The sequence below is a fragment of the Dermacentor variabilis genome, unplaced genomic scaffold (assembly GCF_050947875.1).
Source record: "Dermacentor variabilis isolate Ectoservices unplaced genomic scaffold, ASM5094787v1 scaffold_13, whole genome shotgun sequence".
Lineage (NCBI taxonomy): Eukaryota > Metazoa > Arthropoda > Arachnida > Ixodida > Ixodidae > Dermacentor > Dermacentor variabilis.
Genome location: NW_027460291.1, coordinates 27103958 through 27129188, shown reverse-complemented (window position 1 = coordinate 27129188; position 25231 = coordinate 27103958). Strand labels below are relative to the sequence as shown.

The 25231-nt window shown below is 47.4% G+C and overlaps 18 non-coding genes across 18 annotated transcripts; all 18 read left to right on the top strand.

Annotated features, from left to right (window-relative positions):
• Positions 1-1696: 1696 nt before the first annotated feature.
• On the top strand, positions 1697-1768 carry TRNAM-CAU (transfer RNA methionine (anticodon CAU)). Its single transcript has one exon. It is a non-coding gene; the product is annotated as a tRNA-Met (tRNA).
• A 5432-nt stretch (positions 1769-7200) lies between these two features.
• TRNAM-CAU (transfer RNA methionine (anticodon CAU)) lies at positions 7201-7272 on the top strand. The gene has a single exon. It is a non-coding gene; the product is annotated as a tRNA-Met (tRNA).
• Positions 7273-7471: 199 nt separating this feature from the next.
• Positions 7472-7543, top strand: TRNAM-CAU (transfer RNA methionine (anticodon CAU)). The gene has a single exon. It is a non-coding gene; the product is annotated as a tRNA-Met (tRNA).
• Positions 7544-7751: 208 nt separating this feature from the next.
• On the top strand, positions 7752-7823 carry TRNAM-CAU (transfer RNA methionine (anticodon CAU)). Its single transcript has one exon. It is a non-coding gene; the product is annotated as a tRNA-Met (tRNA).
• Positions 7824-8023: 200 nt separating this feature from the next.
• Positions 8024-8095, top strand: TRNAM-CAU (transfer RNA methionine (anticodon CAU)). Its single transcript has one exon. It is a non-coding gene; the product is annotated as a tRNA-Met (tRNA).
• Positions 8096-8300: 205 nt separating this feature from the next.
• On the top strand, positions 8301-8372 carry TRNAM-CAU (transfer RNA methionine (anticodon CAU)). Its single transcript has one exon. It is a non-coding gene; the product is annotated as a tRNA-Met (tRNA).
• A 203-nt stretch (positions 8373-8575) lies between these two features.
• TRNAT-CGU (transfer RNA threonine (anticodon CGU)) lies at positions 8576-8647 on the top strand. Its single transcript has one exon. It is a non-coding gene; the product is annotated as a tRNA-Thr (tRNA).
• Positions 8648-13743: 5096 nt separating this feature from the next.
• On the top strand, positions 13744-13815 carry TRNAM-CAU (transfer RNA methionine (anticodon CAU)). Its single transcript has one exon. It is a non-coding gene; the product is annotated as a tRNA-Met (tRNA).
• Positions 13816-19291: 5476 nt separating this feature from the next.
• TRNAM-CAU (transfer RNA methionine (anticodon CAU)) lies at positions 19292-19363 on the top strand. The gene has a single exon. It is a non-coding gene; the product is annotated as a tRNA-Met (tRNA).
• A 198-nt stretch (positions 19364-19561) lies between these two features.
• Positions 19562-19633, top strand: TRNAM-CAU (transfer RNA methionine (anticodon CAU)). The gene has a single exon. It is a non-coding gene; the product is annotated as a tRNA-Met (tRNA).
• A 196-nt stretch (positions 19634-19829) lies between these two features.
• On the top strand, positions 19830-19901 carry TRNAM-CAU (transfer RNA methionine (anticodon CAU)). Its single transcript has one exon. It is a non-coding gene; the product is annotated as a tRNA-Met (tRNA).
• A 200-nt stretch (positions 19902-20101) lies between these two features.
• On the top strand, positions 20102-20173 carry TRNAM-CAU (transfer RNA methionine (anticodon CAU)). The gene has a single exon. It is a non-coding gene; the product is annotated as a tRNA-Met (tRNA).
• Positions 20174-20375: 202 nt separating this feature from the next.
• TRNAM-CAU (transfer RNA methionine (anticodon CAU)) lies at positions 20376-20447 on the top strand. Its single transcript has one exon. It is a non-coding gene; the product is annotated as a tRNA-Met (tRNA).
• Positions 20448-21472: 1025 nt separating this feature from the next.
• Positions 21473-21544, top strand: TRNAI-UAU (transfer RNA isoleucine (anticodon UAU)). Its single transcript has one exon. It is a non-coding gene; the product is annotated as a tRNA-Ile (tRNA).
• A 199-nt stretch (positions 21545-21743) lies between these two features.
• On the top strand, positions 21744-21815 carry TRNAM-CAU (transfer RNA methionine (anticodon CAU)). The gene has a single exon. It is a non-coding gene; the product is annotated as a tRNA-Met (tRNA).
• Positions 21816-22018: 203 nt separating this feature from the next.
• On the top strand, positions 22019-22090 carry TRNAM-CAU (transfer RNA methionine (anticodon CAU)). The gene has a single exon. It is a non-coding gene; the product is annotated as a tRNA-Met (tRNA).
• A 200-nt stretch (positions 22091-22290) lies between these two features.
• On the top strand, positions 22291-22362 carry TRNAM-CAU (transfer RNA methionine (anticodon CAU)). Its single transcript has one exon. It is a non-coding gene; the product is annotated as a tRNA-Met (tRNA).
• Positions 22363-23104: 742 nt separating this feature from the next.
• On the top strand, positions 23105-23176 carry TRNAM-CAU (transfer RNA methionine (anticodon CAU)). The gene has a single exon. It is a non-coding gene; the product is annotated as a tRNA-Met (tRNA).
• Positions 23177-25231: the final 2055 nt, after the last annotated feature.

Below are 25231 nucleotides of genomic sequence, written 5' to 3'. Positions count from 1 at the left end.
CGAAGGCGTTCGACCGGGTGTCACATGAGGTGCTTTTCGCTATACTGCAGTACTGTAATGTTGGGAGCGTCATTGTAGATGGCGTTAAAATGGCTTATGAAGACTGTTACATGCAGCTTATAGTTAATAAGTGTCTTAGTTCGCGGGTGCCACTCCGCTCGTCTGTACGGCAAGGCTGTCCCTTGTCTCCCTTGCTTTTTGCCCTGTACCTCGAACCCTTTTGTATGGCAGTCATACGGAATGAAAACATTCGTGGTTTTAGGCTGCACGCCGCAGAAGTTAAAATGCTAGCTTATGCAGATGACGTCGCCGTCTTTTGTGAAGACAGGGAAAGCGTGGTCGAGGCTGTCCGCCTTGCAAGATCCTTTTGTAGGTACACTGGTGCCCAGATAAACTTCGAAAAAAGTGTTGGGATATGGCATGGAAGCTGGGACGCGACACCCACAAAATTCGCCGGTATGCAGTGGACTACAGTGCCTCCACTGTATCTAGGAGTGCCCCTTGAGCACTATCGGGACTCGACACAGTTGTGGACCGGCCAAATAGAATCAATGAAAGAAAAGATAAAAGGATGGCAGGGCCGGGGATTGTCAGTGTTTGCACGTGCTTCAGCTTGCAATATATTTTTAATTGCCAAAGTTTGGTACATACTGCAAGTAATGTTCATGTCCCGTGTAAACGTTCAAAAAATGCATCGAGTGTTTGCTACCTTCATCTGGAACTCCACTTGGGAGCGATCCAGTCGAACAAATCTTTTTCGCACAGTTCGAAATGGGGGCCTTGGGCTCTCACACTTGTTCATTAGACAGATCGTATCGCGGTTCATCTTCCTGCGAGATGAAAGAAATGTTTTCCTCCGTACGGTCATTCAGGCGAAAATGGCAACAGAACTGCCTGAATTTGTTGTGTCCACATCTAGTGCTATCACTAGAGCGACTGGGTACTATCGTGAAGTCGTTGCATCTTTTAGAATACTCTGCGCACGTTTTTCGCTGGAGTACTTGTGCTCAGTGAGAAGAAAGAAACTGTACGCAGATTTAGTTGACAGTATGTTACCTATCCCACTGTATAGGAGTGTTTATTGTGGAGGCCCAGGAAAAGATGTGCTGAAACGAGTCAAAAGGATGCCTGTAAGACCTGCTGCGAAAACTTTCTTTTTCCACCTACACACGAACACCCTCCCCGTTAAAGTATGGCTAGAACAGAAAGGAATATTCGTACCCTGGACTACCGATTGCCGGCTGTGTAAAAAGCCTGCAACAATTGAACACGTCTTCATTGAGTGTTGGGACGCTGTCTTTCACTGGGACATCTTGCAGCGCACTCTTAAAAAAGAACTCCCCATAAACCCCTATGGAATTCGGTTCCTTCCAGTTGAAAGCGATGACGGGCCACCGTTCGACATGTTCATGTTGCTGGGTCTCCACAGTTTGTGGAAAACAAGAATGGCTGTACGCCATGCTGATGTGAATGTGTGCTCTGCGCGAGAGAACTTCATTGAAAGTATGTCACTATTACGAGAAGTGTATCGTGCACAAAGCGAAACCCCAGACTGGGTTAGCATCCTTGATGAGCTGGTGTGCCTCAAGAAATTTTAGCGACCATCCCACCTGATGTGATGTGGGTGCACTGTGTATATGGATTTGTTTTTTTTTGTGTGTTAATGTCTAAGCAGGCAATAAAGAAAAAAAAAAGCAGCAGAGTGGCGCAGCGGAAGCGTGCTGGGCCCATAACCCAGAGGTCCGTGGATCGAAACCACGCTCTGCTACATATTTCCTTTATTTTATTTTGGTGCCATTTAACATAAAGAGCATATCAGCGCAGTAATTTGGTGTCTTATAGCCCTAATTGCCCTCCGAGAAATGCTCTCTTGTGCTACGCGCTGGTGTTCCTCGCCCTAAAAAAAAAAAAAAGACTACTCTCGTTAATTACAAATATAAACAAATATACATAGCACGCAGGAGCAGCAGAGTGGCGCAGCGGAAGCGGGCTGGGCCCATAACCCAGAGGTCCATGGATCGAAACCACGCTCTGCTACACATTTCCTTTATTTTATTTTGGTGCCATTTAATATAAAGAGCATATCAGCGCAGTAATTTGGTGTCTTATAGCCCTAATTGCCCTCCGAGCAATGCTCTCTTGTGCTACACGCTGGTGTTCCTCGCCCTAAAAAAAAAAAGACTACTCTCGTTAATTACAAATATAAACAAATATACATAGCACGCAGGAGCAGCAGAGTGGCGCATAGGGCTTTCTGCCGCGCTAGCGAGAGGACGTGCCGATCATGAGCTCCGTAGGAGCGGCTTCAGCGGCCCAGCAGGGCCGCGGTACCAGGAGTTTTGCCTCAGAAGACCCGGAATACCAAGTTTTGCTGCCTCAATTGCCGACAGGTCGGATAGTTTTAAATACAGTTTTTCTGCATGCGGATGTGCGTGCCAGGCCGTATCGTGTGGAACATTTCCGAGATGCGTTGGCTAGCTTAGGCCTACTTGCTGATGTCATCGCCCTAGGGGCGTATCAGATGAGCCACGTTTGGGCGGTTACTTTCAAGAGCGACGAAGGCGTGAAAAAGCTTTCAAGCGCCAAGAACCTCAAGGTGAATGAACATCGGTGCATTGTCGTTGATCCTGCCAATCAGGCCGTGCGGCTGAAGTTGCATTGGATGCTTCATAACGTGTCGGACGAGGATATACGGACAGCCCTGTTACCGTTCGGAAAGGTCACGGACGTTTTCCATGAAAAGTGGCGTGTTCAAGGAGTTCAAGATAAAGCATCGTCGACACGGGCGGTGTCCCTGGTTCTGAAGACGGGTATGACCGTAGAAGACCTGCCCCATCAACTTCGTGTAGCTGGTGAGCAGACCCTAGTTGTGGTACCGGGCAGAGCACCCCTTTGCCTGAAGTGCCGAAACACCGGACATGTCCGACGTGACTGCCGCGTCCCGAAATGTGCAGTATGCCGTCGCTACGGCCACCAGGATACGGAATGTGTTAAGACTTACGCATCCGTCGCAGGACCTGCGCTTCGAGAGGACGTGGCTGACCTGTTAATGGATGAGGCTGACGTTGATGAGGCTTCCCGCGTGCTAGTACCACCGGCGGACATAGTTGCAACACCTTATGTGCCGGCTGCTAAAGCCACGAAGGTGGTAAATGTGCTGCCTACGAGCCCGAAAGATGCAGTGCAAAGGCCATGCGACGAAGGAGCCAAAGAAGAATCGGCCGCAAAATCCGCCACTGCCGAGGAGGCCGCCACGGAGCACGGACCGGCAACTCCCTTGATGGACGTCGAAGAATCGAGTGCAAGCAATGTGGCTATGAAAAGAGCGAGGGACTCGACCGGCAACCTGGACGGCAGCCTGGACGGCAACCTTGACAACGGGGCCAAAGACGAGCCGCCGCCAAAAGCGCAGGCGGGTCGTCGTGTGCCCGTGCGCCCGAAGCCAAACATCCCGCCGGACAGACGGCCGGCGGCAAAACCGCCTAAGTAGGACTCGGCGCCTACTGGGGCGCCCGGACTAACGTCGTGAAGAGATGGCGTCCTTTTTGGAATCGGGCTTCGCGTACGCTCTAAAGGTACGCGTGTGGATCGAGCGGTTTTCAGTGCAAAAGTTATGCATGCAAATTTTTCTACAGTGTGTCTGGATCGCTTGTTCTTCAGCGACACCGTGCGATCGGCTTGCTTTTGCAGATAAATGGCGGTGAAACTAGAGAGAGCACTGAGAGTTGCCACGTTAAATGTCCGTGGCCTTGGAGCGCGAAGGAGGCAGTATCAACTTAGCCGCTTGTGCATGGAGAAGGAACTCGACGTAGTTGCCTTACAAGAAACTAAGGTCGAAACCCAAGAGCAGACCGATCGCATGGTGACGCCTTTCACGGCGCATTACAATGTGTGCGTGTGCCATGCGAATGGCACATCAGGCGGATGTGCGTTGTTAATACGGAAGAGTGCTGGTATTATTGAAGAAAGTGTAACTGTTTCTGAAACTGGCCGCTTGCTTATTGTAGATTTTTCTTTTTCCCACGATTTGTGGCGGCTCGTATGCGTTTATGCGCCAAACAATGTGAATGATCGATTTTTGTTTTTTGAATGTATCGAGCAATATCTAAAATGTGATCGCTTTGTCATATTACTTGGTGATTTTAACTGTGTGTGTTCTCCGGAAGACCGACTAAAAAGGGAAAGGGTTCGCGATAAAAGTGCTCTCCTTTTGAGCAGACTAATTGAAGACCACAACTTAGAAGATGTGGGCCTAGTCCTCACTGATGGTATGATTCCGCAGTACACGCACATTCAGCGAAATAGCCAAGCAAGGCTGGACAGAGTGTATGTTTCTGACGACTTGATCACCCTTTGTAATTGTTATAACGTCGTACCGCAATCGTTCACGGACCATAGCCTGGTAAGCTTCTCGATTGGGGAAAAAGTTAAAAGAACACGATTCAACTGGAACATGTGGAAATTCAACGAAAAGCTGCTTGATGATGAACCATTTGTGCGCAGAGTTAAGGAAAAGATAACAGAGTTGATGACAAATGAGGGTGAATATTTTACTGCCACATGGGAGGAATTTAAGATTCAAGTTAAGTTCATTGCAATAGAAAGAGGAAGCAGCCTTCAGCACGATAAATTACAGAAACAAAGAGAGCTGCAAAGACAGCTAGAATATCTGTCAAGCGCACAAAATGCGGGTCACGATCTATTAGCCGAAAACGTAAAGAAAGTAAGACACGAGCTTGAAGTTATCGACGCCGAGCGATACAAAGAAGCAGTTATACGCGCTAGAAGCGAACGCCTATGGATGGGTGAGATACCAAACAAACGGGCAATGAGCGATGAAAAGCGTCACGCGTCAAGAAATGAGATCCAACAGATACGTCTTCAAAACGAGGTGACGTCAGACGCTTCGTCGATTGAGAAAGCTTTTGTGGAACACTATCGCGAATTGTTCGGCAATGTGACTCCTTCTGGACTGGCCTTCGAGAGTGAATTCATGAGCGAGATGCCAAGGTTGGATGACGACGTTAGAGAAAGTCTTGAGAGACCAATAGCTGTGTCCGAGATTGAAAGGGCGATAGAAGAACTGCCATCAGGCAAATCGCCAGGGCCGGACGGCCTAGGCGCCGCTTTTTACAAGGCATTCAGTCAGGTGTTTGCGTGTATATTGCACCGACTACTCTCAGAGGCGTATGAATTTAAAGAAGTACCACCCTCATTCCAGACTTCGCACATAGTATTAATTCCGAAAACCGATGAACGGGAAAAGCTCCTTTCAGTAAGTTCATACAGACCGATAAGTCTGACCAACACAGATTACAAAATATTTATGAAAGTACTGGCTCGACGATTTCAAAGCGTGATTCAGCAGCTTGTAGGGCCACACCAGACGTGTGGCATTAAAGGCCGCACCATTTTCACGAACACCCACATTGCAAGGAATGTGCTTGAATGTTGCGATGCCATTGGGGGTCGGGTGGCCATGTTGCAGCTAGACCTTGCGAAGGCGTTCGACCGGGTGTCACATGAGGTGCTTTTCGCTATACTGCAGTACTGTAATGTTGGGAGCGTCATTGTAGATGGCGTTAAAATGGCTTATGAAGACTGTTACATGCAGCTTATAGTTAATAAGTGTCTTAGTTCGCGGGTGCCACTCCGCTCGTCTGTACGGCAAGGCTGTCCCTTGTCTCCCTTGCTTTTTGCCCTGTACCTCGAACCCTTTTGTATGGCAGTCATACGGAATGAAAACATTCGTGGTTTTAGGCTGCACGCCGCAGAAGTTAAAATGCTAGCTTATGCAGATGACGTCGCCGTCTTTTGTGAAGACAGGGAAAGCGTGGTCGAGGCTGTCCGCCTTGCAAGATCCTTTTGTAGGTACACTGGTGCCCAGATAAACTTCGAAAAAAGTGTTGGGATATGGCATGGAAGCTGGGACGCGACACCCACAAAATTCGCCGGTATGCAGTGGACTACAGTGCCTCCACTGTATCTAGGAGTGCCCCTTGAGCACTATCGGGACTCGACACAGTTGTGGACCGGCCAAATAGAATCAATGAAAGAAAAGATAAAAGGATGGCAGGGCCGGGGATTGTCAGTGTTTGCACGTGCTTCAGCTTGCAATATATTTTTAATTGCCAAAGTTTGGTACATACTGCAAGTAATGTTCATGTCCCGTGTAAACGTTCAAAAAATGCATCGAGTGTTTGCTACCTTCATCTGGAACTCCACTTGGGAGCGATCCAGTCGAACAAATCTTTTTCGCACAGTTCGAAATGGGGGCCTTGGGCTCTCACACTTGTTCATTAGACAGATCGTATCGCGGTTCATCTTCCTGCGAGATGAAAGAAATGTTTTCCTCCGTACGGTCATTCAGGCGAAAATGGCAACAGAACTGCCTGAATTTGTTGTGTCCACATCTAGTGCTATCACTAGAGCGACTGGGTACTATCGTGAAGTCGTTGCATCTTTTAGAATACTCTGCGCACGTTTTTCGCTGGAGTACTTGTGCTCAGTGAGAAGAAAGAAACTGTACGCAGATTTAGTTGACAGTATGTTACCTACCCCACTGTATAGGAGTGTTTACTGTGGAGGCCCAGGAAAAGATGTGCTGAAACGAGTCAAAAGGATGCCTGTAAGACCTGCTGCGAAAACTTTCTTTTTCCACCTACACACGAACACCCTCCCCGTTAAAGTATGGCTAGAACAGAAAGGAATATTCGTACCCTGGACTCCCGATTGCCGGCTGTGTAAAAAGCCTGAAACAATTGAACACGCCTTCATTGAGTGTTGGGACGTTGTCTTTCACTGGGACATCTTGCAGCGCACTCTTAAAAAAGAACTCCCCATAAACCCCTATGGAATTCGGTTCCTTCCAGTTGAAAGCGATGACGGGCCACCGTTCGACATGTTCATGTTGCTGGGTCTCCACAGTTTGTGGAAAACAAGAATGGCTGTACGTCATGCTGATGTGAATGTGTGCTCTGCGCGAGAGAACTTCATTGAAAGTATGTCACTATTACGAGAAGTGTATCGTGCACAAAGCGAAACCCCAGACTGGGTTAGCATCCTTGATGAGCTGGTGTGCCTCAAGAAATTTTAGCGACCATCCCACCTGATGTGATGTGGGTGCACTGTGTATATGGATTTGTTTTTTTTTTTTTTTTGTGGTAATGTCTAAGCAGGCAATAAAGAAACAAAAAAAACAGCAGAGTGGCGCAGCGGAAGCGTGCTGGGCCCATAACCCAGAGGTCCGTGGATCGAAACCACGCTCTGCTACATATTTCCTTTATTTTATTTTGGTGCCATTTAATATAAAGAGCATATCAGCGCAGTAATTTGATGTCTTATAGCCCTAATTGCCCTCCGAGAAATGCTCTCTTGTGCTACGCGCTGGTGTTCCTCGCCCTAAAAAAAAAAAAAAAAGACTACTCTCGTTAATTACAAATATAAACAAATATACATAGCACGCAGGAGCAGCAGAGTGGCGCAGTGGAAGCGTGCTGGGCCCATAACCCAGAGGTCCGTGGATCGAAACCACGCTCTGTTACATATTTCCTTTATTTTATTTTGGTGCCATTTAATATAAAGAGCATATCAGCGCAGTAATTTGATGTCTTTTAGCCCTAATTGCCCTCCGAGAAATGCTCTCTTGTGCTACGCGCTGGTGTTCCTCGCCCTAAAAAAAAAAAAAAAAAAAAAAAGAGACTACTCTCGTTAATTACAAATATAAACAAATATACATAGCACGCAGGAGCAGCAGAGTGGCGCAGCGGAAGCGTGCTGGGCCCATAACCCAGAGGTCCGTGGATCGAAACCACGCTCTGCTACATATTTCCTTTATTTTATTTTGGTGCCATTTAATATAAAGAGCATATCAGCGCAGTAATTTGATGTCTTATAGCCCTAATTGCCCTCCGAGAAATGCTCTCTTGTGCTACGCGCTGGTGTTCCTCGCCCTAAAAAAAAAAAAAAAAAGACTACTCTCGTTAATTACAAATATAAACAAATATACATAGCACGCAGGAGCAGCAGAGTGGCGCAGTGGAAGCGTGCTGGGCCCATAACCCAGAGGTCCGTGGATCGAAACCACGCTCTGTTACATATTTCCTTTATTTTATTTTGGTGCCATTTAATATAAAGAGCATATCAGCGCAGTAATTTGATGTCTTTTAGCCCTAATTGCCCTCCGAGAAATGCTCTCTTGTGCTACGCGCTGGTGTTCCTCGCCCTAAAAAAAAAAAAAAAAAAAAGAGACTACTCTCGTTAATTACAAATATAAACAAATATACATAGCACGCAGGAGCAGCAGAGTGGCGCAGCGGAAGCGTGCTGGGCCCATAACCCAGAGGTCCGTGGATCGAAACCACGCTCTGCTACATATTTCCTTTATTTTATTTTGGTGCCATTAACATAAAGAGCATATCAGCGCAGTAATTTGGTGTCTTATAGCCCTAATTGCCCTCCCAGAAATGCTCTCTTGTGCTACGCGCTGGTGTTCCTCGCCCTAAAAAAAAAAAAAAAAAAAAAGACTACTCTCGTTAATTACAAATATAAACAAATATACATAGCACGCAGGAGCAGCAGAGTGGCGCAGCGGAAGCGTGCTGGGCCCGTAACCCAGAGGTCCGTGGATCGAAACCACGCTCTGCTACATATTTCCTTTATTTTATTTTGGTGCCATTTAATATAAAGAGCATATCAGCGCAGTAATTTGGTGTCTTATAGCCCTAATTGCCCTCCGAGAAATGCTCTCTTGTGCTACACGCTGGTGTTCCTCGCCCTAAAAAAAAAAAAAGACTACTCTCGTTAATTACAAATATAAACAAATATACATAGCACGCAGGAGCACCAGAGTGGCGCAGCGGGATTCTGCTTTCGGCAGCCGAGCTGAGCGGTCAGCAGGATCATGGGCTCCAGTGGAGCCGCGACAGCGGGCCACTTTTGGCCGCGGAAACAGGCTCAACGATGATAAGGATTATGCTTTTATTTTGCCGGAGCTGCCTAAAGGACAACTGGTGATTAACACCGTCTTTTTGCACGGTGATGTACGTGCGAGGCCGTACAAGGTGGAGGATTTCAGGGATGCCCTTCTGCCGACGGGCCTGCTGCCGGATGTGGTATGCATAGGGGCGTACCAAATCAACCACGTCTGGGCAGTGACCCTCGCGATGCAACTACAACGAAAAGGCTGCTTGCCCTGAAGGAACTTCAAGTGAAGGGAAGACGGTGCCTCATCATTGACCCGCAGGACCAACAGGTGAAGCTTAGGCTTCACTGGCTGCTCTACGGCGTTGCCGACGAGGACGTCCGGACGGCTTTCGCGGCTTTCGGCAAGGTGGAGGAGGTGAGCCGGGAACGGTGGCGCGTTGAAGGCATGGGAACCAAGACCTCAACCACCAGGACCGTCCTTCTCAAGCTGAAGGCCAGCATGAAGGTGGAAGACCTCCCCCATCAGATCCGCGTCGGTGGATAGTTAGCCTTGGTCGTCGTTCCCGGTCGACCGATGCAGTGCCTGCGCTGCCACGGCACGGGACACGTCCGCCGTGAGTGCAGAGTACCGCGTTGTACCCGGTGCAGACGTTTCGGCCACGTCGACGCTGAATGCGTGAAGTCCTATGCCGCTGTGACAGGCCCACCAGTGAATGATGTTGCGGCAGAGCACCTCATGGATGTGGCCGAGGCGGAGGACGCGGCTAAAGGAACCGGTGACATGGTGTCGACAGAGACAAGTAGTGGGACGACGATTCTGGAGGTAGACGGCAACGCGGCTGAGGCTACTCAGAAGCCGAGTAGGACGGAACGGGATGCTACGACCCAGGGGCAGGCGACGGGAAACGTCAGTGAAGACGCAACTGACGACGCGACCGCAATGCAGCAGGACGAGGGCGTCACCGACGACGACCGTACTGGGGCTCTTGCTGCCTCCGTCAAGCGCACCCACGACCAGACGAAGGACCGCGAGGATCGGGCACCCAGCTCCAGTGAGGGACCACCGACGAAGACGCCTCATGGGAGGCGGATGGGCTACAAGCCAAAGCCCAATGTACCGCCTGAAAGGAAGCCTGCCGACAAAGCGGCCACGTCTAAGGACACCAACAAACCGGGAGGTCCCGGAGGCGGCTAGCCGAGGGCTAGTCGTGAGCGGTAAGCACCATGCTCCCGGCCTACTTTACTTTTCTTTTAGATCAAGATGGCTCAAATACCGTCCCTGAGGATTGCCACATTAAACGTGAGAGGGCTGGCGGCTACTCGTAGGCAAAGTCAGGTCCTACGTTTGGTCACTGACCACGACATAGACGTACTAGCCGTCCAGGAAACTAAGGTTGAAGGAGAGGAGGAGACCGGGAGCATGGTGCGACGTTTCACGACTAGGTATTTTGCGGTGGTTAGCCATGCTGTAGGCATGGCTGGAGGGTGCGTTCTTCTTGTGAAGAAGCTGCCTGGACTGCAGATTCAGAGCTTTTTTTCGTGTCAGTCAGGAAGGATTGTTCTTTGTGATATTGTTATGGGTGATTCAGAGTTTCGCATCATATGCGTATATGCGCCGAATTCAGTAAATGAGCGCGTCCGTTTTTTTTTTTAACCTTTCACGATATGTTTGTTGTAATATGCTCGTGATGATGTTAGGGGACTTTAATTGTGTGTTGAGTGCTGGAGACAGAGTCAATAATGCAGGTGCGCGTGACCGAAGCAGTGAAGTGTTATCAAATTTAATTAATGAAAATGAACTCGATGATGTTTATGAATGTCTGGAAGGGGGGCGTCAAGTGACTTTTACACGTTTTCAGGGCAGCAGCCATGCGCGTTTGGACCGAATGTACATTTCATTGGATATGATTCCAAGATGCCACGGTTACTGCGTAGTACCAGTGTCGTTTTCAGATCACTGCCTTGTGAAATGTAACGTAGGTATAATGAAAAAGCGACATGTATTTAAGTGGGATATGTGGAAACTGAATGCCTTGTTACTAAAGGACCAGCCCTTTTTACAGGTAGTACGGGATGCGATTAATGAAGTTCAATGTGATGCTGCGGGAACAATCATCGAGAAGTGGGAATGTTTTAAAGAAAAGATTAAAATGAAAGCAATAGAAAGATCCAGTTGTAAAAAATTCCAGAAGGAAATGAAAGAAAAGGGTTTCAGAACACTGCTTGGGCAGCTGCTAACGCTTGAGTGGAAAGAGCCTGGTGCGTACAAAGACGATGTGCGAAACGTCAAAGAAAAACTTGAACTGTTTGACAAGGAACGCTATCAAGGAGCCATCGTGCGAGCACGAGCGGATGCACTAGCGGCAGGGGAGACGCCCACTAAAAGGGCGCTGGGTCTTGAGAAGGCGTATGGACGAAGAAACCATGTCGAGCAGATGTTAGTGAATGGGAATGTCGTTGAAGACAGTGATGGCATTCAGCGCGCCTTCTTTGAGTACTATCACTCGCTCTTCGCATTTCAGGAAGCGAATGTTGAGGGTTTTAAAGCAGGTTTTCTGCATCGCATGCCACGTTTGAGCGATGACGTAAAGAAGAGATTAGAGGAAAAAATAAGGGAGAGAGAAGTCGAAAAGGCAATCGACGATTTGAACTTGGGTAAATCACCGGGACCTGATGGACTCAGCGCGGGTCTATATAAAGCTTTTAAAAGAGAGCTGGCGCCTTTGCTTGCGCATGTATTTAATGACGCATACGAAAAGAAATCATTACCACCTTCCTTTGGAAAAACGCACACCATTCTAATACCGAAGAGCGATCAAATAGACAAACTCAGATTTGTGTCATCCTACAGACCGATTTCACTAACAAACGTCGATTATAAAATATTTATGAAGGTTTTAGCTAGCAGGCTTCAAGGCGTCATCACGGAAATAGTCGCAGATCATCAAACTTGTGGCATCAAAGGGCGATCTATTTTTTCAAACATACATAAGATGCGATGTGTGCTCGAGTGCTGTGACGTCATCGGTGCCCGTGTTGCAGTACTTCAGCTCGACCTAGAGAAAGCGTTCGATTGTGTCGCTCACGTTATTTTGTTTGCCATCTTAGATCATGTTAATGTCGGTTCCATCATCACTGAGGGCGTGGCCTTGGCGTACCAGAACTGCACAACAAGATTAATTGTTAACAAGTCTCTGGGGGCCCCCATTAACATCAGGCGTTCAGTGCGCCAAGGCTGCCCCCTCAGTCCGCTATCTACGTAGAAGCAATGTGTGTAGCAATTAATGAAAATGACGGAATACGTGGTTTCAGATTGGCAGCGACCGAAGTGAAGTTGCTCGCATATGCAGATGACATTGCAGTGTGTTGCACTGACAAACCAAGTGTAACGGAAACCATATCTGTAGTACAACATTTCTGCGCCGTAACGGGTAGCAGAGTAAACTGGGGCAAATCGCTAGGCCTGTGGCACGGGGACTGGTTTTCTGCACCCGACTATTTCGCGAACGTGAACTGGGTGAAAACTCCGACCAGGTGTCTGGGTGTTCCCCTCGACAGGTATAATAGCAGCGACGAATACTGGAGGAACCAAACCAAGGAACTGAAAGAAAAAGTAGACAAATGGAAAAGTACTAACCTGTCCATTTTTGCAAGAGCGACAATTGGTAACGTGTTTTTTATTACTAAGTTATATTACGTCTTGCAAACGCTGTATTGTTCTAGAGTAAATGTGCAAAGGCTGCACAGAGTGTTCGCAGTTTTCATCTGGGGATCAACATGGGAAAGGTGCAGCCGAACAAATTTGTTCAGAAGAGTGAAGGATGGGGGTGTGGGCCTGGCGCATCTTTTTGTTCGTCAAGTTGTAAACCGATTTTTGTTTTTTCGCGATGTTCGCGATCCTTTTCTGCGCGCCGTATGTCAGCTAAGGTTGAGTAACGCTTTGCCGGCACATGTTGTTAGCACGGCAAATTTGACTGGAACTCTGCGTGGTTATTTCAAGGAAGTTGTTGACAGTGTACGCTTCCTTTCTGTTCGTTTTACAAATGATTACCTTTGTGATGTGAAAAGGAAAACATTGTATAGAGATGTATGCGACATTGTTTTCCCAGTGCCCTTATACAGAGCCATATACTGTGGAGGGCCAGGACAGGATGTACTTAAAAGAGTAAAACAGATGCAGGTGCCACCAGGGGTAAAGACCTTCTTCTTTAAGCTACACACAGGAACGCTCTCCGTGAAGACGTTTCTGGAGGAACGGGGTTGTCTCGTACCTTGGGGGTCGCACTGCTTGATATGCAAGAAGCCCGAAAATATAGATCACGTTTTCCTACATTGCTGGGCGGCAGTTTTCTTCTGGGACGTCTTAAAGCGAACCCCGAAGAAAGAGCTGCCGGTGGACCCCCAAGGTATCAGGTATCTGGCCATTAATGATGACGACGGGGTTCCCTATGACTTTGTTATGTTAAATGCTCTACACTGTATATGGCGGGCTCGTATGGCAGGGTACCATTGCGATCCTGATGCTAGGCCAGCTCGTGCTTACTTCAAGGAATGTATGTCGCGATTTATTGAAATCCATAAAATACAAGAATGTGTACCGGATTGGCTGTCGAGCCTAGAACCCCTGACAGCCATGAAGGAATTTTAGTATGACAAAGCGAGTCCAATATGGACAGACGGCTTTATTGTGCGGTTTCTTTCCTTACGCTCCTTCCGTTTTTTTTTTGCCTCCTCCAACGGTTGGAATTTGTGATACACAAGTGTGTGCTAACTGTAACGTCTGAGTAATGTCGAAGACCGGCAATAAATAAAAAAAAAAGCAGAGTGGCGCAGCGGAAGCGTGCTGGGCCCATAACCCAGAGGTCCGTGGATCGAAACCACGCTCTGCTACATATTTCCTTTATTTTATTTTGGTGCCATTGAACATAAAGAGCATATCAGCTCAGTAATTTGGTGTCTTATAGCCCTAATTGCCCTCCGAGAAATGCTATCTTGTGCTGCAGGCTCGTGTCTCTCGCCCTAAAAAAAAAAAAAAAAAAGACTTCTCTCGTTTATTACAAAAATAAACAAATATACATAGCACGCAGGAGCAGCAGAGTGGCGTAGCGGAAGCGTGCTGGGCCCATAACCCAGAGGTCCGTGGATCAAAACCACGCTCTGCTACATATTTCCTTTATTTTATTTTGGTGCCATTTAACATAAAGAGCATATCAGCGGAGTAATTTGGTGTCTTATAGCCCTAATTGCCCTCCGAGAAATGCTCTCTTGTGCTACGCGCTGGTGTTCCTCGCCCTAAAAAAAAAGATACTACTCACGTTTATTACAAATATAAACAAATATACATAGCACGCAGGAGCAGCAGAGTGGCGCAGGCTTTCTTTTTCCTTCAGCTTCGGCAGCTATTTGCTGATCGGGTTATGAGCGCATGTCGACACTGTCCGTCGAGAGTGTAGCTCAGGGATTCCATTTCCGGCCACCGCAGTGAACGGACGCGGAATGCCTTGCTCCGTAGGGGCGGATACAGTGGCCCTCGGCCGTGGCACCAGGTGTACGGATAAGCCTTACCCGGATTATCAAGTTGTTTTGCCTCATCTGCCTTCAGGTACATCAGTTTTGTATACAGTATTTTTGCACGCGGATGTTAAAACCAGGCCGTATCGGGTCGAGCACTTTCGAGATGCGCTCGCGCGTCTTGCACTGCTGCCGGAAGTGGTGGCCCTTGGCGCCTTCCAAATGAACCATGTGTGGGCGGTGACCTTCCGTGATGAAGCTTCGAAGAAAAAGATGCTTGCGGCAGAAACATTCAACGTGAAAGACCAGCCCTGTGTCGTTTATGATCCCTGCAACCAAGGCATCAGACTGAAGCTTTATTGGCTCTTGCATTTCGTTCACGACGACGAGGTTCGAGCAGCGTTAGCCCCTTACGGAAGGATTACAGATATCGCCCGCGAAAAGTGGCGGGTACAGGGATGTAATGATAAAGGGTCCACCACCCGTTTGGTGACACTCTTGCCAAAACCTGGAATTACAGTTGAAGACTTGCCTCATCAGGTGCGCGTCGCGGAAAACTTAGCGCTCGTGCATGTACCAGGAAGGCCCCCGTTATGCCTCCGGTGCAATGGAACTGGACATATCAGGCGCGAGTGTCGCATACCACGCTGTGCACTCTGCCGACGATTCGGCCACGAAGAACAAGACTGCGTGCGATCCTATGCAGCGGTAACAAGTCCAGTTAAAGGCGACGAGATGGCTGAACACATAATGGACCATGCTGATGCCGATGCAGCATCCCGAGCAACGACCGAAGAACCGGCGGCAGACAGCACACCCTCTGACGCGTCTCCACTTCAGGAAAACTCCACTGGGCCCGGCGACAGCCAATCTGGCGAGGCAAAGAGCGTGCTGGTTGGGAAGCCGACTAACGACCAAAACGTCAATGAGAGAAAGGACGCGATTTTAGTAAGCGCATCAGTGACTACCGCGAAAGACGAGACCGAAGGCATTGAGGATGTTGAAATGACAGCAGCCGCTAAAGCAGCTGCAAAGAGGCCTCGTGAGGCCACTGACGGATCTCAAGCCTCACCCGAACCATCGAGCAGCGGCGAGCCGTCGCCGAAGACCGCTATAATGAGACGAATGGGCCTCAAACAGAAGCCGAAGATACCGCCTGATAGGCGGTCGGCTTCAACATTGACCCCGACTTAGGGGCGCGAAGTGTGTTCAGCCAGCCTGTCCTCAGTATAAGACGTTACATAGCGGACAAGTAGAATGTGACCTGTGCTGGTTTTTGCTATCACTGCCTGTCCAGATGTGAGTACCGTTCCGTCTGTTTGCTAATCCAAAAAATGGCTGTTAATCTGACATTTCCCCTTTGTGTAGCTACGTTGAATGTGAGGGGTTTGGCATCCCGCAGGAGGCAGTGCCAGTTAAGCCGTCTCTTGTTGGAAAATGACATTGACATAATGGCAGTGCAGGAAACCAAAGTAGAAAGCGAAGAGCAAACGCACAGAATGGTCGAACCTTTCAGGGATAGGTATAATGTATGTGTGTCTCATGCTAGAGGCACTTCAGCGGGTTGCATGATACTCGTTCGAAAATGCACCGATATTGTAGCGCAATCTGTAGAGTCCAGTGATGATGGCAGGCTACTATTCATCGACTTTGGCATTTGTGGCCTCCTTTGGCGTGCAATATGTGTGTATGCTCCGAATAACATTAACGAACGTGTAGAATACATAGATAACCTGAGAACATGCATGACGTACGAAAGGAACATAATTTTATTTGGAGACTTTAATTGTGTGTGCAGGCCGCAAGACAGAATCAACAGATTGACTTACCGCGATAGAAGTGCGACACTATTAAACGCGCTTGTAAACGAGCTTGAACTGGACGACGTTGGTTGTATTTTTGACGGTGACGAGCACGTACAGTATACGCACTACCAAGGTGTAAGTCATGCTAGACTAGATCGCATATATGTTCCGGCAGCTGCGATACCACACATTACTACATACAAAGTAAAGAACGTCACATTTAGCGATCACTGCTTGGTGATAGCGACACTAGGAACCAAGACAAAAGCGTCAAAGTTTAGTTGGAACTTGTGGAAATTAAATGATACACTGTTGGAAGATGAAATTTTTGTTAAAAAATTAAAGGAAAGGATAGAGGAAATATGTTCGGTTGACTCTTCCAATTTCACAGCGCTTTGGGAGCAATTTAAAAATGAAGTAAAGATTGCGGCGATTGAACGAGCTTGCGTGCGGCGCAGCATTGAAAAACAATAAGAGAAAGAACTTAGGAGCACGTTAGATTATATGATTGCGGTTGAGAGTGCTAACCCTGGACACTTTAGCAAGGAACTACGTGACCTTAAAAGTAAGCTCGAAGTGATAGATGAAAAGAAATATCGTGGAGCGATCGTCAGAGCACGGGCTGAAAGACTATGGCTAGGGGAAACGCCTACTAAGCGGGCACTCGGGGAAGAAAAAAGGCAAGCAGTAAAAAAAGAGATAAAAGAAATAAGATATAAAAACGATGTGACGCGCGACAAGGAACTGATAGAGAAAGCGTTTGTTGAATGCTATCGAAAACTGCTAAGCCCAAAAATAAAAGATACAGAAGCCTTTCGAAACGAATTTTTGTCGCTCATGCCAAGGCTAGGCGATGAAGTAAGACAAACGCTTGAACGGCCAATTAGTCTGAATGAAGTAAAACAGGCCATTGATGAACTAAGCACTGGCAAAGCACCTGGGCCTGATGGACTAGGGGCTGCCATTTACAAATGCTTCAAGGAAGAACTGGCACAAGCGTTACATCGCGTGATAAATGAGTGCTATGAACAAAAAAGAGCACCTTTATCTTTTAGAAAATGTCATGTAGTACTCATTCCAAAATCGGATGATCCCAGGAAATTGTTGGATGTTGAGGCCTATCGACCTATAAGTCTTACGAATGTAGACTATAAAATATTTACAAAGGTGCTAGCCAAGAGATTGCAGAGCGTTATCACACACCTCGTATTACCTCACCAGACATGTGGCATCAAAGGAAGGACAATCTACACAAATATACACACCGCTAGAACTATCCTAGAATGCTGTGACATGACTCAAGATAACATAGCTATGATACAACTGGATCTTCAGAAAGCATTTGATAGAGTTAATCATGACATACTACAGTTATTACTAGAACATTGTAATGTAGGTAGCGTTATCAAGGAGGGCATCAAGATGGTGTATGAAGAGTGTGCAGTAAACCTTATAATTAACAACATCGTAAGTGAAAACATTCCAGTACTGTCAGGTATAAAACAAGGGGGTGCCTGTTCGTCTCTTCTTTTTGCACTTTATTTGGAACCCTTATGTTTAAAAATTCGCATAAATAAAATGGTGCATGGTTACTCCTTTTATGCTACTGAAGTAAAAATACTGGCATATGCCGATGATATAGCTATATTCTGCAAAGACAAAGACAGTATTAAAGAAGCTGTTAAGGAAGCTACATCATTCTGTAGTGCTACCGGAAGTGCCATTAGCTGGGATAAATCTCTGGGCATTTGGCATGGAAATTGGGGGCAAGAGCCGGAGGCGTATGCAAACATGAGATGGACAAGTATTCCTGCTAGATACTTGGGGGTTCCTCTCCAACATTATGGAAATACTGCAGAATACTGGGCAGGAGAGACAGAAAGGCTCAAGGATCAGTCTGAAAAATGGGGAGGGCATAACTTTTCTATGTTTTCCCGCGCTACAGTCTGTAATGTGTTTTTTGTTGCAAAAGTGTTTTACGTACTTCAAGTGTTCAGTATGAGCAGAACTTGTGTCCAAAAATTACACAGAGTGTTTGCCACCTATATATGGAATTCTACCTGGGAACGCACCAGTCGGTTAAACTTGTTCCTTTCGGTGCGACACGGAGGGCTTGGTCTGTGTCATTTATTTTTGAAACAAATAGTTTCAAGGTTTTTCTTTCTGAGAGACCAGAGAGATGTTTTCTTGCGTACTGTTATACACATGAGGTTGTGTAATCATATCCCGGATTATATTGTCTCATCAAATGCAGATACGCGTGGAACACTGAGCAGTTTTTGGCGCGAAATAGTGTCTGCATATCAAGTACTGAAGCCACGGTTTTCCTTAGAATATTTGAGCGCAGTGGCACGTAAACGATTGTACAAAGATCTAATTGATGTGTTTTTACCAATACCGTTGTACCGCTCCATCTATCAACTAGGACCAGAACGAGACGTATTAAAACGAGTTCGAAAAATGCCAGTAAGAGCGTCATCTAAATCATTCTTTTTCCAACTGCACACGGGCACGCTCGCTGTAAAACCGTGGCTTCAAAGCAAAGGTATCTTTGTCCCATGGGGATTACACTGCCTGATATGTCGAAAGGAGGAAACGATAGAACACATCTTTTTGGACTGTCACGATGCTTTTTTCTTGTGGGACATCCTTAAACGGACACTTCAGAAAGATTTGCCAGTAACACCCTTTGGTATCCGATTCTTGCCATGTGAAGATCCAGATGAAATGCCATGCGACATGTTCATGTTACTGTGTTTACATAGTGTGTGGAAAACGAGGATGGCGGTCAGAAATGCGGATGTCAACGCAAGATCGGCCATGCAAAACTTCAGTGAGAGCTGTGTGTACATACGAGATGTTCTCAAAATCCAGAGGAACCCACCGGATTGGATACCTGTGCTCGATAAGCTGGCTTCTCTGAAGCCATTTTAGCTTCACACTCCAGCCATGAAAAGGCTCACGCGTCTTTTATTGTACTTGTAAAATTGTATTTAAGAGTTCTGTGTTTGAAAGTGCCAAACCGGTAATAAAGAAAAAAAAAAGAAAGCAGCAGAGTGGCGCAGCGGAAGCGTGCTGGGCCCATAACCCAGAGGTCCGTGGATCGAAACCACGCTCTGCTACATATTTCCTTTATTTTATTTTGGTGCCATTTAACATAAAGAGCATATGAGCTCAGTAATTTGGTGTCTTATAGCCCTGATTGCCCTCCGAGAAATGCTCTCTTGTGCTACGCGCTGGTGTTCCTCGCCCAAAAAAAAAGAAAATAGACTACTCTCGTTTATTACAAATATAAACAAATATACATAGCACGCAGGAGCAGCAGAGTGGCGCAGCGGAAGCGTGCTGGGCCCATAACCCAGAGGTCCGTGGATCGAAACCACGCTCTGCTACATATTTCCATTATATTATTTTGGTGCCATTTAATATAAAGAGCATATCAGCGCAGTAATTTGGTGTCTTATAGCCCTAATTGCCCTCCGAGAAATGCTCTCTAGTGCTACGCGCTGGTGTTCCTCGCCCTAAAAAAAAAAAAAAGCTACTCTCGTTTATTACAAATATAAACAAATATACATAGCACGCAGGAGCAGCAGAGTGGCGCAGCGGAAGCGTGCTGGGCCCATAACCCAGAGGTCCGTGGATCGAAACCACGCTCTGCTACATATTTCCTTTATTTTATTTTGGTGCCATTTAAGATAAAGAGCATATCAGCGCAGTAATTTGGTGTCTTATAGCCCTGATTGCCCTCCGAGAAATGCTATCTTGTGGTACGCGCTGGTGTTCTTCACCCTAAAAAAAAAAAAAAAAAGACTACTCTCGTTTATTACAAATATAAACAAATATACATTGCCCGCAGGAGCAGCAGAGTGGCGCAGCGGAAGCGTGCTGGGCCCATAACCCAGAGGTCCGTGGATCGAAACCACGCTCTGCTACATATTTCCTTTATTTTATTTTGGCGCCATTTAACATAAAGAGCATATCAGCGCAGTAATTTGGTGTCTTACAGCCCTAATTGACCTCCGAGAAATGCTCTCTTGTGCTACGCGCTCGTGTTCCTCGCCCTAAAAAAAAAAAAAAAAAAAGACTACTCTCGTTTATTACAAATATAAACAAATATACATAGCACGCAGTAGCAGCAGAGTGGCGCAGCGGAAGCGTGCTGGGCCCATAACCCAGAGGTCCGTGGATCGAAACCACGCTCTGCTACATATTTCCTTTATTTTATTTTGGTGCCATTTAAGATAAAGAGCATATCAGCGCAGTAATTTGGTGTCTTATAGCCCTGATTGCCCTCCGAGAAATGCTATCTTGTGGTACGCGCTGGTGTTCTTCACCCTAAAAAAAAAAAAAAAAAAGACTACTCTCGTTTATTACAAATATAAACAAATATACATTGCCCGCAGGAGCAGCAGAGTGGCGCAGCGGAAGCGTGCTGGGCCCATAACCCAGAGGTCCGTGGATCGAAACCCCGCTCTGCTACATATTTCCTTTATTTTATTTTGGCGCCATTTAACATAAAGAGCATATCAGCGCAGTAATTTGGTGTCTTACAGCCCTAATTGACCTCCGAGAAATGCTCTCTTGTGCTACGCGCTCGTGTTCCTCGCCCTAAAAAAAAAAAAAAAAAAAAAAAAGACTACTCTCGTTTATTACAAATATAAACAAATATACATTGCCCGCAGGAGCAGCAGAGTGGCGCAGCGGATGCGTGCTGGGCCCATAACCCAGAGGTCCGTGGATCGAAACCACGCTCTGCTACATATTTCCTTTATTTTATTTTGGCGCCATTTAACATAAAGAGCATATCAGCGCAGTAATTTGGTGTCTTACAGCCCTAATTGACCTCCGAGAAATGCTCTCTTGTGCTACGCGCTCGTGTTCCTCGCCCTAAAAAAAAAAAAAAAAAAGACTACTCTCGTTTATTACAAATATAAACAAATATACATTGCCCGCAGGAGCAGCAGAGTGGCGCAGCGGAAGCGTGCTGGGCCCATAACCCAGAGGTCCTTGGATCGAAACCACGCTCTGCTACATATTTCCATTATATTATTTTGGTGCCATTTAACATAAAGAGCATATCAGCGCAGTAATTTGGTGTCTTACAGCCCTAATTGACCTCCGAGAAATGCTCTCTTGTGCTACGCGCTCGTGTTCCTCGCCCTAAAAAAAAAAAAAAAAAGACTACTCTCGTTTATTACAAATATAAACAAATATACATTGCCCGCAGGAGCAGCAGAGTGGCGCAGCGGAAGCGTGCTGGGCCTATAACCCAGAGGTCCGTGGATCGAAACCACGCTCTGCTACATATTTCCTTTATTTTATTTTGGCGCCATTTAACATAAAGAGCATATCAGCGCAGTAATTTGGTGTCTTACAGCCCTAATTGACCTCCGAGAAATGCTCTCTTGTGCTACGCGCTCGTGTTCCTCGCCCTAAAAAAAAAAAAAAAAGACTACTCTCGTTTATTACAAATATAAACAAATATACATAGCACGCAGTAGCAGCAGAGTGGCGCAGCGGAAGCGTGCTGGGCCCATAACCCAGAGGTCCGTGGATCGAAACCACGCTCTGCTACATATTTCCTTTATTTTATTTTGGCGCCATTTAACATAAAGAGCATATCAGCGCAGTAATTTGGTGTCTTACAGCCCTAATTGACCTCCGAGAAATGCTCTCTTGTGCTACGCGCTCGTGTTCCTCGCCCTAAAAAAAAAAAAAAAAAAAAGACTACTCTCGTTTATTACAAATATAAACAAATATACATTGCCCGCAGGAGCAGCAGAGTGGCGCAGCGGAAGCGTGCTGGGCCCATAACCCAGAGGTCCGTGGATCGAAACCACGCTCTGCTACATATTTCCTTTATTTTATTTTGGCGCCATTTAACATAAAGAGCATATCAGCGCAGTAATTTGGTGTCTTACAGCCCTAATTGACCTCCGAGAAATGCTCTCTTGTGCTACGCGCTCGTGTTCCTCGCCCTAAAAAAAAAAAAAAAAAGACTACTCTCGTTTATTACAAATATAAACAAATATACATTGCCCGCAGGAGCAGCAGAGTGGCGCAGCGGAAGCGTGCTGGGCCCATAACCCAGAGGTCCGTGGATCGAAACCACGCTCTGCTACATATTTCCTTTATTTTATTTTGGTGCCATTTAAGATAAAGAGCATATCAGCGCAGTAATTTGGTGTCTTATAGCCCTGATTGCCCTCCGAGAAATGCTATATTGTGGTACGCGCTGGTGTTCTTCACCCTAAAAAAAAAAAAAAAGAAAAGACTACTCTCGTTTATTACAAATATAAACAAATATACATTGCCCGCAGGAGCAGCAGAGTGGCGCAGCGGATGCGTGCTGGGCCCATAACCCAGAGGTCCGTGGATCGAAACCACGCTCTGCTACATATTTCCTTTATTTTATTTTGGCGCCATTTAACATAAAGAGCATATCAGCGCAGTAATTTGGTGTCTTACAGCCCTAATTGACCTCCGAGAAATGCTCTATTGTGCTACGCGCTCGTGTTCCTCGCCCTAAAAAAAAAGAAAGACTACTCTCGTTTATTACAAATATAAACAAATATACATAGCACGCAGGAGCAGCAGAGTGGCGCAGCGGAAGCGTGCTGGGCCCATAACCCAGAGGTCCTTGGATCGAAACCACGCTCTGCTACATATTTCCATTATATTATTTTGGTGCCATTTAACATAAAGGGCATATCAGCGCAGTAATTTGGTCTCTTATAGCCCTAATTGCCCTCCGAGAAATGCTCTCTTGTGTTCCGCGCTCGTGTTTCTCGCCCTAAAAAAAAAAAAAAAAGACTACTCTCGTTTATTACAAATATAAACAAATTTACATTGCACGCTGGAGCAGCAGAGTGGCGCAGCGGAAGCGTGCTGGGCCCATAACCCAGAGGTCCGTGGATCGAAACCACGCTCTGCTACATATTTCCTTTATTTTATTTTGGCGCCATTTAACATAAAGAGCATATCAGCGCAGTAATTTGGTGTCTTACAGCCCTAATTGACCTCCGAGAAATGCTCTCTTGTGCTACGCGCTCGTGTTCCTCACCCTGAAAAAAAAAAAGACTACTCTCGTTTATTACAAATATAAACAAATATACATAGCACGCAGGAGCAGCAGAGTGCATTCTGCTTCCGGCTCCCGAGCTGAACGGATCGCGGGATCATGGGCTCCAATGGAGCGGCATATGCGGCTGTTAGCCGCGGCAACAGGCTTTCGACGGAAGAAGATAAAGATTACCAGATAATTTTGCCTCGCCTACCTACAGGACGTATTGTTTTGAACACAGTTTTTTTGCACGGCGACGCTCGTGTTCGCCCGTTTCTTGTAGAAGATTTTCGAGACGCGCTTCAAGCTGTTGGTATGCTCTCTGGCGTCGTCGCCCTTGGAGCATACCAAATCAACCATGTATGGGCGGTGACGATGAAGACAGCCGAGGCTGCCGAAAAGCTGGCGGCCCTGAAGGAGCTGCAGGTGAAGGGGCGTCGCTGCCTGGTCATCGACCCCAAGGAACAACAGGTGAAGCTTCGTATCCACTGGCTTCTGCATGGGGTGGACGACGAAGACGTCAAGACCGCGCTGGCCTCCTTCGGCAAGGTGACGGAAGTGACCCGGGAACGCTGGCGAGTGGATGGCGTTTCCGACAAGGGCTCGACGACCCGAGCAGTGCTGCTGCAGCTGAAGGCAGGAATGAAAGTCGACGACCTGCCCCACCAGATCCGCGTCGCCGGCGAGCTTGCGCTGGTGGTAGCCCCAGGACGTCCCATGCAGTGCCTGCGCTGCCGAGGCTCTGGCCACGTTCGTCGTGAATGCAAGGTTCCCCGTTGCTCGCGGTGCAGGCTTTTTGGACACAACGACGCGGACTGTGTGCGTTCATACGCAGTAGCCGCGGGTTCGGCGGAGAGCGAGCCGTCGACGTTAGACCATGTAATGGACGTGACCGAGGCGGAGGAAGCGGCCACGGGAGCTGGAAACGGCAAAGTGGCGGCAGAAACCGGCGCGACGACCAAGCAAGCCGAAGGAGGAAGGAATATCCCTCCCCCCAAAGAACCAGCAGCTACAGTCGAGAGCGTGAAGACGGCCCTGCATGAAAATGAGAGCCACCAGCCAGCTACGGATGCAACGCAGGCAGAGGCGGACGACAACGCGACCCCTGCTAGCGCCCGCGTCGAATCCGTCTCGGCACCGGTCAAGAGATCCCTGCAGCACGAGGAGAAAGTCGACGGAAAGGCCGGCGGTGACTCCGAGGCACCACCCGCTAAGACGCTACCTGGAAGGCGCTCCACCCTCAAGCCTAAGCCGAACTTGGAGACTGACCGTAGGCTTACCCCGAAGCCGACCAAAGAGGAACCCGGGCGACGGCCGCCGGATGGCCACGGAGGCGTCTAGCGGTCAGCTAGACGTTAAGGTGAGCACCATGCTCCGGGCCTTCTCCCCTCCGGTTTTCACCAATAATGGCTACCAACCCGTCGCTTAGCCTCGGCACGCTAAACGTTCGAGGTCTGGCCGCCAAAAGGAAACAGAGTCAGGTTTACAGACTACTAGTGGACCACGACCTCGACGTTTTAGCCGTGCAAGAAACCAAGGTAGACGGCGAGGAGGAGACCGGGAGCATGGTGCAAAGGTTCACGTATAACTACTATACGGTAGTGAGCCACGCCTTAGGGACTTCAGCAGGGTGTGTGCTGTTCGTGAGGAAGCTCCCTGGTCTTGTTATAGATGGTTACTTCTCCTGTACTTCTGGTCGACTTGTCTTTTGTGACTTTAGCTATTGTAATGTCCAATGGCGCGTGTTTTGCATTTATGCGCCTAATACTGTGCAAGAGAGGGCAAATTTCTTTTTGAGTTTAAAGCATCATTTACATGTGCAAAAAATGATAGTCTGTGTAGGCGACTTCAACTGCGTATTGAAAGCTGAGGATAGGTCTACGCGTCGCGTGGTTTGTGACAAAAGTAGTGATATCCTGGCGCAGAT